The sequence below is a fragment of the Talpa europaea genome (genome assembly GCF_964194135.1).
Source record: "Talpa europaea genome assembly, chromosome: 14".
Taxonomy (NCBI): domain Eukaryota; kingdom Metazoa; phylum Chordata; class Mammalia; order Eulipotyphla; family Talpidae; genus Talpa; species Talpa europaea.
In genome coordinates, this window is record NC_140082.1 from 59,355,835 (window position 1) to 59,374,508 (window position 18,674).

The following is an 18,674-nucleotide window of genomic DNA, read 5'->3' on the forward strand; positions in this document are numbered from 1 at the left end:
ACGAGAAAAAAATTAAGGCAATTAAAAAAAGATTTTGAATAGGAGAGGGTGCTAGAAGAAATGAATAAATATCCCCCAAATGGTGAAATACCGTGTACTTATTCTTGATTTACATACACATAGGTCAAATAATGTATCAATTTTGAGAATAAAGAAATTTTTCAGCAAATTTCCAAAAGTTCTGCTCTAATGATCTCTTTCGTCAGATGAGGAAGCCTGCAAATCTCAGTATCTAGATATTGGAAAAGGCAAATATGGGATCCTGAATACAGAACATTTGACAAAGGACAATGTTAAGGAGTATTTGGATAATGAGATGACAAGAAAAATCAGATATAGGGGCATCTTTGGATACATAGTGATTCTGATTTAAGAAAGAAAACAAGAAACTGTGAAGGGGGATTGAATATAGTGAACATATTAATGGGCAGGAATTTTCCTTTATAAAACTGCATTGAGAAGCCATGTGAGTCTATTGGATAGTGTGAAGAGTAACAATAGGTCCACAGAGAAATAAACATAATAAGAGAAACTGATTAAAGGGAAAATGGAAAAGCTTTGGATTATTTGACTTAAAGTAAAGGATACTTGTGTGGTCGTGATTTTGTCAGTATTGATTTAACCAAACAACGGGACACAACTGTATTGGTTAGAAGCAGGAAGAGAAATAGAGAGACCTGACAGTTTATATGAACTGCCTAAGCCATCACAGCAAGCCAAGAGATTATGCTGAGCAATGGTAAATAAAATAGCAAGATCATCATTGCAGTAAAAAGAAGAATTATGCCAGATGAAAGAGATAGCATAATAAAAGGGAAAATAATGGAATCATCAGGATTTGAGTAGAGGAGGATAATTCAGTCATTAGGATTTTTAAATTTTTTTGAATTTTTTACATCATTGTTCATTTTTAAAAAATATTTGCTTTCCCCCACCACCTCAGGTGTAGTCCCCATAGAATTTTCTTCACCAACGTACCCATGCACCATCAGCTCAGTCTCCTGTGATCCTCGCTCCCTCTCTCTGATCCTTCTCCTACCTCTTTCATACAGAATATCTCTGATTTATATTTGTCTGTTTTTGCCTTTTGTGTTTTTTATTGTTATTATTTTTTTACACTGAAGCTTTATTTGGTTCCCCTATATTCCTGCTATAAGCAAAATCATCCAATATTTTTCTTTGACCTTCTGGCTTATTTCATTGAGAATAATTTCTCCTAGCTCCATCCACATTTCTGCGAATGGCATGATTTTATCTTTTTCATTGCTCAATAGTTATTCCATTGTGTATGTAGGCCACATCTTCTTGATGCAGACACCAGTTTGGGGGCATTTGGGTTGTTTCCAGGTTTTACCTATTGTAAATAGCGCTGCAATGAACATAGGGTTCGTTAGGATTTTTTACTTTTAGAATTTGGTCTTGTTTTAGTTTAAAAAATTAAACTTAAACTTAATTTTACTTTCTCCTTCATAGCTGACTTAAATAAGAGCAGACCTTCCATTACAGCAGACTTAAATAAGAGCAGACATTCCATGCTCTTAAATAAGAGCAGACATTCCATTAAATAAGAGCAGTACCTTCCAGTACTGCTCAGTACTCCCAAGCAGAGGACTGTCAAACTTACTTTCTACTCTGGGACTTAGTTACTGATCCCCTGTGTGGGATATGGAATAAGTGAATACCAGCAGATTCTCCAAAAGTGGCCAAGAAACCATGCAGGAGCCATTGCCTTGACAGGAAGGTTAAAGAATGGAGGCAAAGCATTTCCAAGTTGTCAGGGACTTGAAAGAGTCCCTGATTTTTAAATATGAGCCAAGGAAATTTGTGAATTTTCAGCCTGGGATTGAGAGATCAGAGTGACTGGTTCCCACTTATTTCCATCAGTGTTTTTGTGCTTATCGCCAGAGGCACGGAGAAAGATTGAACACTTGATGATGAGTATTTTCTGAAATATGTTTTCTAGTTTATATCCTATAGCAGAGGTCAGGAAACGAGCTTGTCAGCCAGATCCCATATGGTTCCTAATTGTGTGTGGATGGTCATTTACATTTCCACAAGGTGGAATAAGAAATCACAAGAAGAATCTTTTTGTGACATATGAAGATTATAAGAAATTGAACCTTCAGAGTGCACATGGCCATGTTCAATCCTGGCTGCTTTGGCACGCAACAGCATGAGGAAGCAGTTGCCAAGTTGTCTATAGGCATGCTTCCCTTAAAACTCTATGTGACCCATTACAAAAAAAGGTTGTCATCCACCCTCTGTATTACAAGACAGCCTATTTCATTAGGATATGTAACTTTTGAAAAGAATATGTCTATTCATTTTCCATGAGAGGAATTTTGATCAACAATTTTGATAAACAATGAAATCACAGGATCCGTTTCGGAAATTAGTGGCCACAAGTCTTTTTTTAAATAGTTTTATTTTCTTACATCACTATTAAATTTGGACTGTATTTAATTTCTCCCTTCAAGTGTAGTTTCCACCACCACAGCACCCATGATCCATCACCACAGTCCCTTGTGCTCTTCCCGCCTCTGTTTTGACTCCTCTTGCTCCTTCCCTGCTGTTTGTCTCAAGTTATATGGTCAGCTTGTAAACTCTGTCTTTTTTCTGACCCTTTATTCAGTTTCTCTATTTTCCATATATAAGTGGAATCATCCAATATTTATCTTTTTTCTTCTGACTTACCTAGCTTAGCATCATCCCTTCCAGCTTCATCTTAGTCTAAGCTCTGCTGTTATTGGAGAAGTCTAATGAGTAAGTACAGAAAAACTCACCCACAACAAGATATCAAGGTAGATTTTGGCAAGATATAAACTTCATTATTTCTGAATCAAATCATTGACCCAGGACCTGGGGATTTGTATGTCCGAGCAAGTTTCGGGGGTCTTATGGACAATAGGAAAGTTTTCTAGGACGTGAAGAGGAGCCACTTGCACAGAATGTTATCGGTGTGGATCTCCTACGCCATTGTTCATTATTCAATACATTGATATTCATTTCTTCCAAATGTAGAAAGTGACTTTTCAGATGGATCTAAAAAAATGCCACTGAAATTTAATTGAAGAAAAATCTCCTGAAATAGCAAAAGAGGAGGGGACTCCCTGGTGATGCAAGGGGTTAAGATGCAACCTATAAAGCTCACCACAGCCACTACAGCACAAGATCGATCCCCAGCCAGGGAGGTGACTCACATGGCACAGCAGACCTCTCCTGACTTGCCCGCTGCTCCCGTTAGCGGTATGTTTCGCTCTATCTGCCTGTTCTGTCCTCAACTCTGTCTCTGGTGAATTTTCTCACCCCCCAAAACTCTGGCCTGTGCCCCAGTTATTGTATGTAGAAATAAATACACCTTTAAAAAAAAAGGAAAAAAGAAAAAGAGGAAACAAACCGTGATGTGGGTTTTTGAAACTGAACTCCCGGTTGCTTTCACCAGCCCTTTAAAAGATCACAAGGGCGTCAGATGATCCCAACTGAGGCAATATGATGACCAAGTTCTCTTCCAGAGGGCAAGGAGAGGATGAAATAACATATTCAGAATAGAGATAAAATATACCAGTCACAAATATCATCACCTGCAGGATTCTCCTAACAGAGACGAGAGAGTAATAATGTTCTTCCCAGACAAACAAAAGCTGAAGAAGTGGTTCGCTAACACTTGATCTTCCCTGAAAGAAATGTTTAAAAGAGATCCCCTGTATAATTCAAAGAGAAGAAAATTCATTAAAAAAAAATGCTGAGCAGAGAAATAGGACTAGAAAACTAAAGTCAAAGAGGCAGTAGAAAATCCTCTATTCTCATTTATCAATAATTACCCTAAAAAACAGAAATCAACTGAGCTCACCAATCCAAGAGCAGAGAGAGGCCAGCCTCGGTTCAGAAAACAAAACCCAAGTTTATGCAGTCCCCAGGAGACCCATCTGAGCCCCAAAGATGAGCACAGGCTCATGGCTCAAGGTTGAATGTTACAAAGGGCATGGGCGTCTACGTTTCCTTATGTTCAGTGATTGTGCAGGTCCTGGGAAAAATCCCTTATATTATCACAAGCTTCCAGTAGAGTCACATTGCATTCTTTTTCTCCCCCAAATTTTGGAGCTACTTTTAAGTCTAGCCAGATCCCCTTCTTCTAGACATGAGTGACAACTAAGGCGATGATGCAGCTGGATAACTCCTTAGTCTGTGGAAAGTAGATGTAGACAAAATAGAAATGAACATACGAAAGGATGGTTGCTTAGTGATTGTTGCTGGAAGCCTGAAAAAACACTCTCTGTAAGCTGCCTCCTCTGATGATTGTTGGATGTTTCACAACTAAATTGTCCCTCATTGAAATAAAGGTAGAAATAATGGAGTATGTTTTTCCTGAAATAAATCTGCAGCTAGCATCACTTTCAGCAATACAGCACACAGATCTCTGCACTTGGCCTCGACACCACATTCAGTAATTACAAATAGTGAGACCACACATCTTAGAAAACAAAGGAAAAAATAAAACTTCATAATGTAAATACATGGTGTTTGAATGGCAGACAAATGAGCACGCATGCATACATAAAATGGTCTGGTCACACAGCCAACAATGTGCAACATGATATTATAATGGAAACATAAAGGGACATTTACTAGGTACTGCTATAATTAAAGAAGTTTTAGTGGCACAGATGATGAATAGGGTCTGATATCTCTTATGTGGTGGACTGAGCTTTCTCTTTTTTTTTTTTAAGATTTATTAATTTATTTATACAAGCACTGGGTACAGTCAGAAGCGCAGGAGGGTGAGAGAATTCACCAGAGCCAGAACGGTGAGCAGAACAGGCAGAACGACCAAAGTACACTGCTGAGTGGAGCAGCGGGCATGGCAGGAGAGGTCTGTGTGACATGCGGGACCCTCGACGGGGGCTGGGAATGGAACCGGCGCTGCAGAGGCTGCGGGCAGCTTTGCAGCCCAGCGCTCAACTGCTGCGCCACCAGGAGAGGCCCCAGCTTTCTCTTAAGACAAATCATGAGGTAAGAGAAAATGGAACTCAAGGAAAGAAATACAGTAATCTTGTAAAAATTGACATTAAAATTTCCAAATAGAAGAAGACAAAGATCTCATGAAGTTCATTGATAAAACTGGAAGCAGACATTTTTTGGAGAGAGTTTTTGCAAATATCCCAAAGCAGACAAAAATGTGTTTTATCTTTCCAGGGCAAAAGAAGTTAATAGGAACATAAAAATTAATATATTTTTTTCAGATTTTTTTCTCTACTGATTTGATATTGCTCTCTTGAGTATATAAAGGAGTTTGTTAATGGATATCTAACAGCATATCATGTTATAGTTCTTTGAGTTTCAAACATTTTTACATGCATCTGTATATCCATTATTTTTCTATCACTACCCACAGCTTTATTGTAGATTGTCCCTATAATCACTTGAAAAGCCCAGGTCTACTTTAAAATTTTTAATTTTAATTAGAAGGTATCTGACATAAGCATTGTGATACATGATTTTTCATGTTCTCATTCCTCTAAATCACATGAAAGATTTTCTTAATCTTTTTATTTATTTATTTATTTTTTTAAATAGAGGCATGTATTTATTTATTTATTTATTTATTTATTTATTTATTTATTTATTTATTTAGTTTGTTTGTTTGTTTATACATGCACTGGGTACATGCAGAGCCTGGCCCAGGACCCTAGAATTAAGGGGAGAAGGTGACAGAAAGAACAGATGGCCCACTGCTTGTGCAGGGTGCCAGGATGAAAGGCAGTGGACATGTCACCCCCATCACATCCTTTCACACCCCACCACAGCGAATCCTGTAGTGAAATGAATGCCTTTGGTTATGATGGGAGGGGCCTGTGTCCTGGCAGGGAAGCCCCAGAGCTCTGCTTGTGGAGGTCTTGTTGTTGGAATTGAGACTCTTGCATCTCCAAGTATCTGCTGTGCTGTGTCCAGACAGCCTCACCCATCACAGTTCGTGAACATTTATCCCTGCGGTGTGATGGTCCATCATCCTTTTCTGCAAAATAAGCTTGGGCAACGACTCCAAGATGGGAGGAGTTGAAGTAGGAGGCAGGGAGTAGTCAGTGCTGAGTGCCCATGTGGCTCAGTGCAGGGCGGGCACTGCTGTCCCAAGTATGCAAGAGTCAATGATGCATTTTCTGAGCCTACCTATCCAGGTCCCCTGAGCTCTCAGCACCAGTCCACAGCACCCCCGATTAGGCTCAGAATACAGCACATCTTCTAATGCTTTTCACACTCCCAGCTCTCCTGGTGGGTGCTGATGTTCTCACGTCATTGACTGTCACTAGTTGAGGCAGTAGAAAGAGTAGGTCGCTTCAGGGGACTCCCCAGTTGCACAGCGGTTGAGCGCTGGGCTGAAAAGCTGCCTGCACCCTCTGTAGCACTGGGGTTCGATCCCAGGCCCCTGGGTGAGGGTCCCACATAAGCGCTCAGACCTCTCCTGCCGCCCACTGCTACCCTCAGCAGTGTACTTCGTCAGTCAGCCTGCTCTGCTCCCCGCTCTGGCTCTGGTGAATTCTCTCACCCTCCCGCACTTCTGACTGTACCCAGTGCTTGTATAAATAAATAAATCTTAAAAAAAAAAAAAAAAAGAGTAGGTCGCTTCCAAGGTGTGCGCATCTGAGACATTGTTTTTTCAGGTCACTGAGGACCAATAGGTAGCAAAATGTAACATTTATGTCACCCAATAGTTTAAGATGACCTGGCCACTGGGTTTGCTGCTACATTGTCCCTGGTTCATAACCAAAACATCACGAACTAGAGCCAAGGTCCAGGCTTACGATCCCCAGAGCACGTGTTGGTAACAGTGGTAATCATTCTATCTGGTGAGCTCTAGGTTTAGAGAAGTGATATATATCCAATATCATCCCTAATGAGGGAAAGGAATTAGGAATAAGGGGTGAAGTGATATAGTGAGTGTCAGGTCTGAGAGACCTGTCCCAGTGGGGAGGGGTCTCCTGGTGACCAGAGAGCAGGAGCAGCTCAGGAGAGCAGTCTGCAGGGCAAGAGAGAAGCCCAGCGTCCTTACACGGTCAGGGTTATGGGGGGAGAAGAAGGCCTGGACCCGGAGTGAGGACATGCAGGTGCTGGGAGAGGACACCTGGGTCTCCCAGGTCCCAGAGGTGGGACGTCTGTTTTCTTTGCCAACCATCAATGGGATTTTGTATCTGGTAGCAACTGCATGCGTCTGCACTGGGAGAACAGTAAGAAAAGAAACGTTGTCACTTCCCTTGTGAAGACAGAGCAAGGGAAGGGGGTGGACCTGACGGAGCTCACAGCTACCGTGCCAGCAGGGCCCAAACTGAGCCGTTGGGTCTGCAACAAGGACATGGCCTTCATAACAGAGGTGGTGTGGACACCAGGGGCCAGAGGATGAGTTTGAATCTAGGGGTAACATCTGTCTTGGGTCACTCAGCAGGGAGTATGCCTTTGAGGCTTAGGTAACATTGCCATGGGGACCCCCAATGTTTCTTCTGCTCCCTGGGCAGGAGAATGTCACCTGGATTCTGGACTCATGAAAGGCTTCACCAGAGGAGGCTCACAGACCATTATTGGGGAGCTCCTGCTCTTGATGCTCACAGCCCACCCCACACGCTGCGCTGTTGGACAGGAGAGGGGCACACCACTCACAGGAGTCCCCAGGGGTCCGATGTGGTGTCAGCTCTAAGAGCGTCTCTATTTCACCCCTTTCCTTGGTGTAGACTCGGCTGGTTCACATTGTGGAGAATCGCTCTTACCCTTTCATGTCCCACAACGGGGTTTGCTGTCCTCCCGTCCTGAGTCATCAACTCCCTATGCCTGACCCCCGTCCCGACTCCACAACTGAAGGCTGAGGTGCCCATGAGAGCGCAGGGCAGCTCTGTCTGAAATTCCTGCTGGGCCTGATCCTCACACGGCATCTCACCTCTTCGTGCCTGTTTCTTGGGACACAATCTCGTGGGCCCTTCCTTCCCCCACTTCCTGGGAGGGAAGTGTCTCTGGGGAGCAGAGTCCCCGCTGTGAGGACTGTGCACCTGCGGGGGGTGGGTCTCTGGACACTGAGAATGAGAGTGGGGAAGTCTCCTCTTCCTAACCTGGGTAAGAGAAAAAGGGCAGCTTCACGATTAATCACATTAATAATTTGGCAGCCTTCCAGAGTCATTCGTTAGTTTATTCTTAATGTTAGTTATTTTTCCTGAGGTTTTAGAAACACTGAATGTTTAATTGTAGCAGATCCATTATGAACTCAGAGGTATTTCAACGTATAGTGTGCATATGCACAATTATTTAAAAATGGCCACATAACAAGACTGTGAGCAGGCTGAGGTTCCTGTCCCATGTCCCCTTCTGTGTGTGTCACTGTGAGAATCACCGCCATGGGAGACCACGCAGCAGTAGTCGGCCTCGTCCTCAGGCTGCGGCCCCGAGACGAGCAGGAGCCCTGCATTGGCCGAGGTGTCCTTGGCTCCAGAGAAGCGGCTGGGGACCCCGCGGCCCCGGCCCTTATCTGAGTCTGTGTGGTAGTTCAGGAGATAGCAGGGAGGGCTCCCTGGCTTCTGCTGGAACCAGAATATCTTTTTGCTCTGGACACTGACGTCATTGCTCAGGGTGCAGGTGAGTCTGGCTGTTGCTCCAGGAGACGCAGAGAGGGAGGGCTGCCGAGTCAGCACAGGCTGGGAGAGGGAACCTGCAAGTACAGACACTCATGGGTGAAGGGACAAGGACCAGATACAATTTTATGAATTACTGTGTGAGACAGACTGAAAAAAGCTTGCAGTGACACCTGGTCCTTGAGGCCTGTCCCCACCTGTGCAGTGAGAGAGGATCACGAGGAGGAGAGGCGTCCAGGCCATGGTGCTCACAGCCCCTGAGCCCCACATGGGGCTGGGCTCCCCAGGCCTCCTTTTCTTCCCCACCCTCTGCCACAGGAGGGGCTGTGCATGCAAATGGGCTTCCATCCAGGGACTTCTCAGCCCTCCCTGAGCCTTAGTGCTGCTCTCAGCTCACACCCCACACTGAGAAAGACGAGGGTTTGCTTCACCCCTTGGGAGAGCCCTGGGAGGAAGCACCTGTTGACACCACACACAGGGCCCTGCTCAGAGGGCTGTGCCGGACCAGGGAGGACACAACAGTTCAATCTCCATCAGGTAGCCAAGCACTCAGCCCCCAGGCCCTGGCTCCTCTGAGTGAATTGCCCAGGGGCCATCCCACAGTGCCCCCTGCTGGTCATGGGGCACACATTCACCAGGGCCCAAAGCCCTGAGACCCCCAGCTCATGTGGTCACTGTCTCTATTCCCACATTCACAGCCTGATTACCAGAGATTGCTATGCTGACATGCTGTGCTAGACTCCTGTAAAGTTTTCATTTCCAGAAGGACTCCTGGTCCATGCAGGTGCCTAACAGCATGTGTGCGTGTAGTCATATGTATGTATAAATAGTCAAGCACATTTAATGTTATAACCCTTTCTCCTATAGTACATTCTAGAAAAGTCGCATCATCCACAAGTGTGTAAAAGCAGCATAGATGACGACGGACAGTTGAGTTGGTTGGACTATGTCCTATGGAGGGAAAGGACTTTTCCATTCTACATGGAACGTCAATGTCACATTTGAACATGAAAATTCAGCAAACGGTTCAAAAATCATGGAATGCTTTTAGACTTTTGATAATGATTAGATTGATTTATAAAAAAACTAATGGTTTGCTAGGCATACCGCTTACTCAGCACTTACAAGTAATGATGTAACACATTTCTTCATTCATGAACATAATAGATGGCTGGGTACAAGGAGCAATCAGATCCACCTGACTCAGGCACATTGGCATTGTCCAGCTGTTTCCAGAAGTGAGATTGATACGAAGCCTACAGAATTCTTACTTGATCTTTTTTTTGAACACATCGTTAATTGTATTTACTTTTCTGAACAAGCGGCTGCATCCCTGGTCCCTGGCTCTCCTCTCTGCATTCAGCTGCCCCATGTAGATTTTCCCATTGCTGGGATATACATTAACAAACATTCTTTTCCTCCCTCACACACACTCACTTTTTATCTTTATTTTTTTTATTTTTTTAATAAAGATTATTTACACATACAAGGGCTGGGATACAGGCCAGAGATGCCGGGGGCAGTGAGAGGATTCACCAGAGACAGCATGGGGAGCAGAACAGGCAGACTGACTGAAACACACTGCTGAGGAGGGCAGCAGGTGAGACAGGAGAGGTCTGCCTCACCATGTGGGTTTCTCCCTGGCCGGCGGGGGATGGAACTCATGCTGCAGGGGCTGCAGATCGCTTCATAGTGTGGTGCTTAACTCCCTTGTGCCACCAGGGACACCCGAGACTTTTTATCTTTAAATAGGAACTCCAGACTCCGGCTTTGTGTGTTCGGAAGATGTGCCTCATGTTATAAACAAACTGTGCAGCCACCAGGGAGGGAGGGAGGAAGGGAGGAAGAAAAAAGGCAGTCCCACTGTTTATTTAGTCCCACTGTTTATTTACACTGGCAGTAGTTTTCAAAGCACAGACCTGGAGAACAGCAGCTCTGCCACCAGGAACAGGGGCTTATGGTCCACAGTTCTTCATTATTTGTTTCTTTCAGATAGTCTTATCTATCACCTGAAACTTGATAAGCCTTTTTCATGATACATGCAGATCAAGGTCACATAAAAATCTTCCCAAGCTGGATTCTTGCTGAGTCTGAGCATCTCTAATTAAATGCACTCTTTGGAAGAGCACCACTGGCCCTCTTCAGGCCAGCAGGAGGAGGGCAGTGCCCCCAGGGACGCACTAGCTGAAATATCTGGACCCAGAGAGTAGGGCAGGACAACAGGCAGGCTCCAATCTGGACTCTTCTACTAGTTGCTGGAGAGGAATTCTTTTGTTTTGGCTTTGAAATATGAAAAGAAAACAGGATCCTGTCCCTTGTGGTCTAAAAGAACACTGCAGAACGAAGGCGGCAAGTGTCACCTGGACTGAGTGAAGGAGTGAATTTGCTGTGCTGCTGCTGGTCTGACCACTGGCTCCAGTTGTTGGATGGAAGCTTTACCGAGTTGCTGGAGGCTTGGAAACTTCTGAAGCAGTAGGGGAGCTTTAGTTTTTCCAATCCCTGAGATCTGTTGCACGGTTCTAAGAAGGTGGGGCTCAGAAATCTGAGCCTGTTTCTTCATGAGAAAAGGGTTTTTACTGGGATCTTTGGTTTGCTCTTGAACTAACTTCATAATGAGGCAGGATGCCTCCCTCTGGCTGGCCACTGGAAGCAAGACCATCCCTAGGTCCAACACAGTAAACTTCTGTATGGCTGGGAAGTACTGTTCACTCATTTGAGTTTTTTCAACTGCTACAATCCCTTGAAGAGTATTAGAATTTCTAGCCCGAACAAGCCACTTTCTGTAGCCATTCCCTGCCACCAAATCAGCGTCGGTGATACAAAGAATACAGGATCTGCAGGATAGGTAAAAATCTACCAGTGGCAAGCCATCCTCAAACACGAGTTTGTCTTTCCCTTGCATCTCCTGTACCTGCTGGCACCCGTGCCATTTCTCATTAGCCACATGTGACCAAAGGGCAGGTGCATGGTGCCTGCACCATTAGGAGGACTCCTTTCCATTGGTGGCCTCAATCGAAGGAGGGAACCACAAGAAAGTGTTGGAGCAGACTGACCTGCACATGGTCCCACATTCCACTCCCAGCTGGGAGTGGTAGGAGCCCATCTGCAGTGTTGTTCTTTAAAGGATTGAATCATCTGCCAATGTCTAAGACGCAGGAGATTGGAGTGCTGGTTGCCAAGTCCCTCATTTATGCCGCCTGCCTGGTCCCTGTCACTCTGGCTCAGCCCTCAGTCCACCTGGAGCCCATCACTATTTGTTTGTTTGTTTGTTTGTTTGTTTTTTTACAGAGTTCTTACTTGACAAGTTACAGGTCAAGTGAACAAAGTGTCACTTGAATCATAAACATAAATTATCATGGCCCCTAAATCCATTCCAAGAAGTGAGTCAGTTTATGATACCACGGTTCTTTGAATGAAGACAGCCAGGTCAACTTGATTAAAACCCCTGATAACTGCCAAAAATTATCCTATGATCTGTCTTCCTGTCATCCCCAAAAGGACCTTTAATCCTTGATTAGGTGAATGCGCAATGTGGAAATGGAAATAACCAGAAACCTTGGGAACACAGGACATTAATTCTGAGTTAACATTGACTCCAGGGAACCACAATGTAACTGTTGTCTCCCAGAGCACACATTTATGGAGACTGGGTGCTAACTGTGTGGTTTTAGTGCATAAATGTCCCAGAGGGTCCCCAAACCCACCCTATATTTTTCTTCCAAGTTCCATACATCATGATCAGGATACGTTATAACTCAAAGCTGATAGATTCTCAACAAAGGTTACTGGCTGATACTGATTGACCTCTGGAGAGAAGACTATTATGGCAAATTGGAAGTTTCTAGACTGGTGCCTACCTAGACATAAGCAATATCACATTTTGAGAGGAAATGCAAGCTTTAGTATCACCATGAAGAACTCGAAAAATGCCGAGTTGGTGATTCCAACCACATGCTTGATGTCGTGTTGCACAGAAGATATTCTTGGACAGTGACAATGGATTATCATATGGTTGACGAGGTGGTGACTCCCACTGCAGCTGCTGTTGCAGATGTGGTTACAATTCTTGGACAAATGAACACATCCTCTGCTAACTGGTGTGCAGCTATGGATTGATCACATGCATTTTTCTTGCTAGTTCTTCACAATGTGCAGGTATGATCATAATGCACATGGCTACCTCACTGCGGTTTCTCTCTGAGACACCTGTAGCACATTTTTAAAGAAAATCCCTCCCAGTGAGCTGAACTTTGAGAAGACGACCTGGCTCGTTACTTTATTCAAAAAAAAAAAAAAAGCACAAATAAATAAGAGGCCAGATGTGAAAGCACACAGGTTTGTGGGATGAAGCCAATGGTTTACCTGGGTGACCTAGTCTTGGAAGGAACATGACTGAAAAATCATGTTTGGAAAAACACTACACAGAATTATAATCTTGAATGCATAAATAAATGATTCTTAAATAAATACTTTGCCAATGACTAAGATAACTTGTTAAAAAGAAAATAAAGCAGAGCCCTTCATCAGTATTCAAATGAAACGTTATTTATGTGCCACTACATTCCAAAATAAAAGACGGCAAATGTAATTTGTCCATTGCACATTGAATCAATGGTTATTGTGGCTAAGGATCAGAGCTTCCGATTTTCTCATTTCTCATTTATTCAGCAAGCATGTGCTAAGGTACTGTGACAACCACTGGAATGACAATACAGAGATGGCATGGTCCGCTCCTCAATGATCATGTATGCAGCATGACAGGTATGAACAGGGTGCTACTGGAACACAGAAGGAACTTCACGGTTTTGTGTCACTATTTTCCAGCTTTTTGGTGGAGGTGATATATGAACTGATACCTGAAGGGCAAGGCAAGGATATGCCAGACAGAGAAGAGATGCGGAGCCAAAGAGCTGTAGAGAAGGTAATGCACTGTGGCTTTATACAGTCTCAGTCGGTCAGATGCTAAAGTAAAGGGGCAGCAAAGGAAGTAGTGGGAGATAAGGATATGTAAGTTGGCAGGACCCAAATTTATTTGGCTGCTTTTATTCCATGCTGAGGATACTGGAACTTCCCCCGGGGGCAAAAGATAAACCCATGACAAACTAAATGAGTGTAGATTTAAATGTCACCTATCAAGTGACAGCTATTGCTGGACCGAGGACTAGTCGATGAGTATAGGTTTTTGTTTTGTTTTGGACCTTATTACTAGAAACACAAGAAGCTGATGAAGCCCATCTTTTCTGAGAAAAGTTTCTGTGTGCAGGTTGCTATTTCCACAAGGATGAAAGAAGTGAAGGAAGGGTAGAGCCAGAAATAAATAGAGCTAAAGCAATCCTGAGGAAAGAAGAAACATGGAGGCAAGTTACCTGATTTTAAACACTATGATTTAGTAATTAACACAATAGTGTATAGGAATAAAAGCAGACACAAAGCTTTGGAACGGAATCAGAGGCATGGCAATCCAGCTACACATATATCAATTCCCAATCTATGACAAAAACGCCACAACCATGCAATGGAGAAAAGGACATCTCTTTAACAAGTGGGGCAGGAAAATCAGACAGACATGTGGGGAAGAAAGACCTTAGACCCACTCTCTAACTCCAAGTACAATGATAAGTTCATAAAGGATGAACAATAAAATACATAGAGGTGAGCATTGTTGATAGGTTTCAAGGCATCACTGACATAGATGTCTTTGGAGTCTATACTCTTAAGGCAAGGGAAACAAAAGCCAAATAAACAGATGAGATGACATCAAAATAAAAACCTTTCACACAGCAAAAGAACATATTAGCAGAGGAAAAAGACATCTCACAGAATGGATAAAATATCCACACAGCATGCAACTGACAAGGGATTGATATTCAGGTATACAAAGAACTCATCCAAAGTAACTCTTAGACAACTTTTTTGAGGCATTTGAAGTCATTATGAAGACATGTCTTTCTGTATCTTGATAGAGTAGTGATTTTTGATCCTTCTTACTGAGACTAGCATAATTGGGCAAACCAGTGGACCACGGACTTGGAACCACAACATTAAACCTAAACTGCTTTTTCACTTATCTAAAAATATTAAAAACAATCAACTTTTTCCCCAAAAACAGGCAAAGAAATTTCCTCAAAAATCTTCTCTAACATTGCTTCTGTATGTATACTCTACCTTATAAAATGATACATTATCTGATTTTTTAAAATTTTCATGAGAAAAAGAATATTTAACAATTTAAAGCCATATTTGACTTTCATTTTCTTTCTCTATCAAATAATCCAATTTCACAACTTTGAAGTTTCCACACCCATTTAGCAGCAAAGCTGAGTAAGAATTCTTAGCTTTACTGTTCCATGATTTATTACGACAAGAACCCAAATGCAAAAAATCATGTGAGATCTTTTAAAATGAGCTGTTGCTGCTTTTATGTTCATTAAGAAGAACATGAAAACACCATCAAAACCATAAGTTAATGTGCATTGATTGAAGTAGAAATTTTAATAAAAATGATAGCCAATAAAGCTAGCTGGTATTAAAAGATTCCTTTACATTGTTCTTGTAGTGGTCATTCAGTGATTGCAAGTTATAGAAACATAAGTTAACTCGTTTTTAAAAATTCAAATATTGGCCTCCCCGGTGGCGCAGTGGGTTGAACACAGGGCTGTGAAGCTGTCCAGCCTCTGCAGCGTGGGTTAGATTCCCGGCCAGCCAGAGAGATTTCCACATGGAGCAGCAGACCTCTCCTGTCCTGCCCAGTGCTCCCCTCAGCAGTGCTTTCAGTCAGTCTGCCTGCTCTGCTCCCCACTGTCTCTGGTGAATCCTCTCAGCCTCCTGCACCTCTGGCCTATATCCCAGCTATTATATAAGTAAATAAATCTTTAAAATAAAATAAAAATTCAAATAGTTGTTTGATTTGACTATTTGGGAAGTGGTCCATATTTTATAAAAAGAGATTAAAAATGTTAAAAGATAAAATTGTGCTTAAGGATGTATTCTTATGTAAGATAGTGACAACAGAAATTAATTTTTAATAATTAATTTATGCTTAATTCATAAAAAGGAGTTACTATAAATGATAACATCTGTTTAGATGTCAGTCATAAACTTATTGCATGGTGGAAAAATGAGACAGGTAATGTACAGAGAAACTTTAAAATTCTTATGAACCACAGTCCAACTGAAATCAATCATAAAGTAAGCCAAAGTATCTCAAAGTATACTTCCAGTTATCAAGCATTAATATTTAATTTCTAAGATCTAATTAAACACAGATTTTCAAGAAATTTTAAATGTGTTGATTTAGTTACATCTAATTCAATAATGTCAGTGATTTTGAAAATGAGAGCACCAGGGACTTGTAATTTTAAATTTTATGTCTACTTTATTAGCACAAGTAACTGACATTTACTTAGCGTGTATAAATAAGTCAGTTGAACAACTAAGAATTTTGTCTAAGTACAAATGACTATTGCATCAGAAATTTGAAACCCAAGGTAATATAAAATTTGTCAAAAGGTAATATAACTAACCTTGTCATAGTTATGTGTCTGTGCTTTCATTTTAAGGCCATGGGTTGAAGGTAGGAAAAGTTGTTGAATTTCCTCTTGTTGTAAGATAACTATCAAGCATGAAACGATTATTAAGACTATTAATAGAATGTGTAGCAGAAGATAGCAGTAGGTCTAGCCTTGGAGGAGGCGCGTTGAATACATATTCCTGATGTGTTTCCTTCACAAGAGGTTCAGTATTGACTTCTGTTAGCTTCTTGATGGCCCCGTGAAGACTGAAAAATCCAAATCCTTATATTTTATTTTTGCCTAAATAATTTGCACTTTAAAAACAAATGTTGCCATAACATGAATTTCCCATAAAACAATGTTTTAACACTCAAAACGTGTTGGTGCATACCTACTATTTACAATTAGGGGTTTAAAAGTGTGGTAAAGAAGCCCATGTTTCCGGGAGGGTTCCTAATAAGTAATTCAAAGCAGGGAGGGTGGGCAGTGTTGGAGGCGGCTTCAGGGATAATGCCAAGCATTTCCTTTCACTATCCGTACACATTTCACTCAGTACCTCTGACAGTTAAACCTTTGGCACTGAAGATTAACTTAGAACAACAACTTCTAGGGGAGAACAGGAGAGCTGCCTGGTGGCTGACTAAAGAGAACTAAACAGCTCCAAGGAAAACAAAGCCCCTAATATTGTTACAAAGGCACTGGTGTTGAGATCTACCCATTTGGGCTTCCACACACCTCCTCAAGCAGAAGCAGAACCCAATATTTATTTGTAGTCAGTCTGTAAATGATACTACCCTTCACCTCCTGCAGCTTTCCTCATTTCACTTGTATGCCTTTCTGGAGAGCAGAAAATCTAAAACTCTGAAGGATAATTTGTCTCAGGGTGCCCTCTAGCAATAGTGTCAAAGATCACATTAAGAAAATTAATTCACCAGTAACCAAACTGTGCTAAGTGTAGTGACACTTGAAGACCACTTGAATTAAAATGGCAATCTTCAAAAAAAATAAACTCATTAATATTTCTACTGGGAGAATTATGACAAGCAATTTTATAACAATAACACTATTTAAGTTATAAAGTTTCAAATATCCTTATCTTAAAGTCTATTAGATCAGGTTAACTAGATGAAATTATTTAGGGCTAAAAATTAAGTCATGTAAAATCAACAAAAGAGGAGATTCAAACAGTCCTGCAGCAACATTTTAAAGATAAGTTCACTTATTAACATTATTTTCCAAATAATAACCTCTTAGTAATTACATGAACCTGGATCTATAACAATTATGCTTTAGAGGTAAATAAGTGAACTAAGTTTCTTTCCCATAATTCCTGTTTTTACAACTTACGTGTTTACGGTAATTTGCAATGATTTTCTAGAGTTTGATTCTTCTAGATAGAGTTGCCTGTATTTTCCCAATTTTATTCTCTGTGACTCTAATTCAGTTTTCAGTCTGCAATTTTCAGTTTCCAAATTTGTATTTTTGACTTCCATTTGATTTATTGAAGTAGTCTGAGTATCTCCAAACAGTTCTTGGGGTTCTATTTGTGCCTAAAGAAAATTAAAAAGCATTTTAAATGCTTATAATCTGGTTAATTATACAAGTTTCTTTCTGAGTCAGTGATTCAGAGAGCAATTTCAAACATGAAGGGCCTCCCTGGTGGCATAGGGGTTAAGTTATCAGTTCTATCACTGTGACCTGAGTTTGATCCCTGGCCAGGAAGCTAACCCACACATGGTGCAACAGACCTTTCCTATCTCACCTGCTGTTCCCCTTAGCAGTGTATTTCAGTAAATCTACCTGTTCTGCTCCCAATTCTGTCTCTGGTGAATCTCTTAAAACATCACCCCCGCCAACTGTACCTCTGGCCTACACTCCGGTTCTTCTAAGCAAAAATAAATTTTAAAAAATTTTTCAAATGTGAAAAAGTTAGTTTAAAAATACCAATATCAACTGAATTTATTGTGAATTATAGAAATGAAATTGAATCATGCCCATAGTTGTACTCATGTAATCTGATAATCCAAAGAATAATAGAATCAATTTTAAAAGATGGTAATTGAACGATATAAATTTAGAATAGTCTGACAGCATGGTACTACTTTTAAATCATCATATTTTCTTGCAGCTACCTAAATAAGATATTTCTGTTCCTGATTTTATATCAATATGACTTTATTATGTTAATAATATACAATGCTAACATGTGTACTTTGAAAAATATCATCCATTGACCTTCTTTATCATACAACTTCTTCTTTACTGAATTCAGTTTAAGTAAGAGAAGTTGTTATCCTCTTGCCTAAACTGCTATGTAGCTTAGACAACAGATTCAAGCCCCTAACCATTCTTCCCTGATCAATTTGCAAAACTTGACAACCCACTGAAACTCTCAAAGGGAAGTGGAGATGGAGGCGAGACTAATGGTGGCAAATTCCACACTGGGGAACATTTTCCCTCTTTTGTATTAGATCTTTACATTAACTTCAATTCTCGGCTTAAATCCTTCTGTCTCAGAATAAAAGTGAAGACATTCCAATGGCCTTCAAGACACTTA

General features: G+C 41.5%; 1 pseudogene across 1 annotated transcript; it reads right to left on the reverse strand.

Moving 5' to 3' along the window:
* Nucleotides 1–10,962: 10,962 nt before the first annotated feature.
* On the reverse strand, nt 10,963–11,606 carry LOC311183758 (Fanconi anemia core complex-associated protein 24-like; annotated as a pseudogene). The gene has a single exon. The product of its transcript is annotated as a Fanconi anemia core complex-associated protein 24-like (transcript).
* Nucleotides 11,607–18,674: the final 7,068 nt, after the last annotated feature.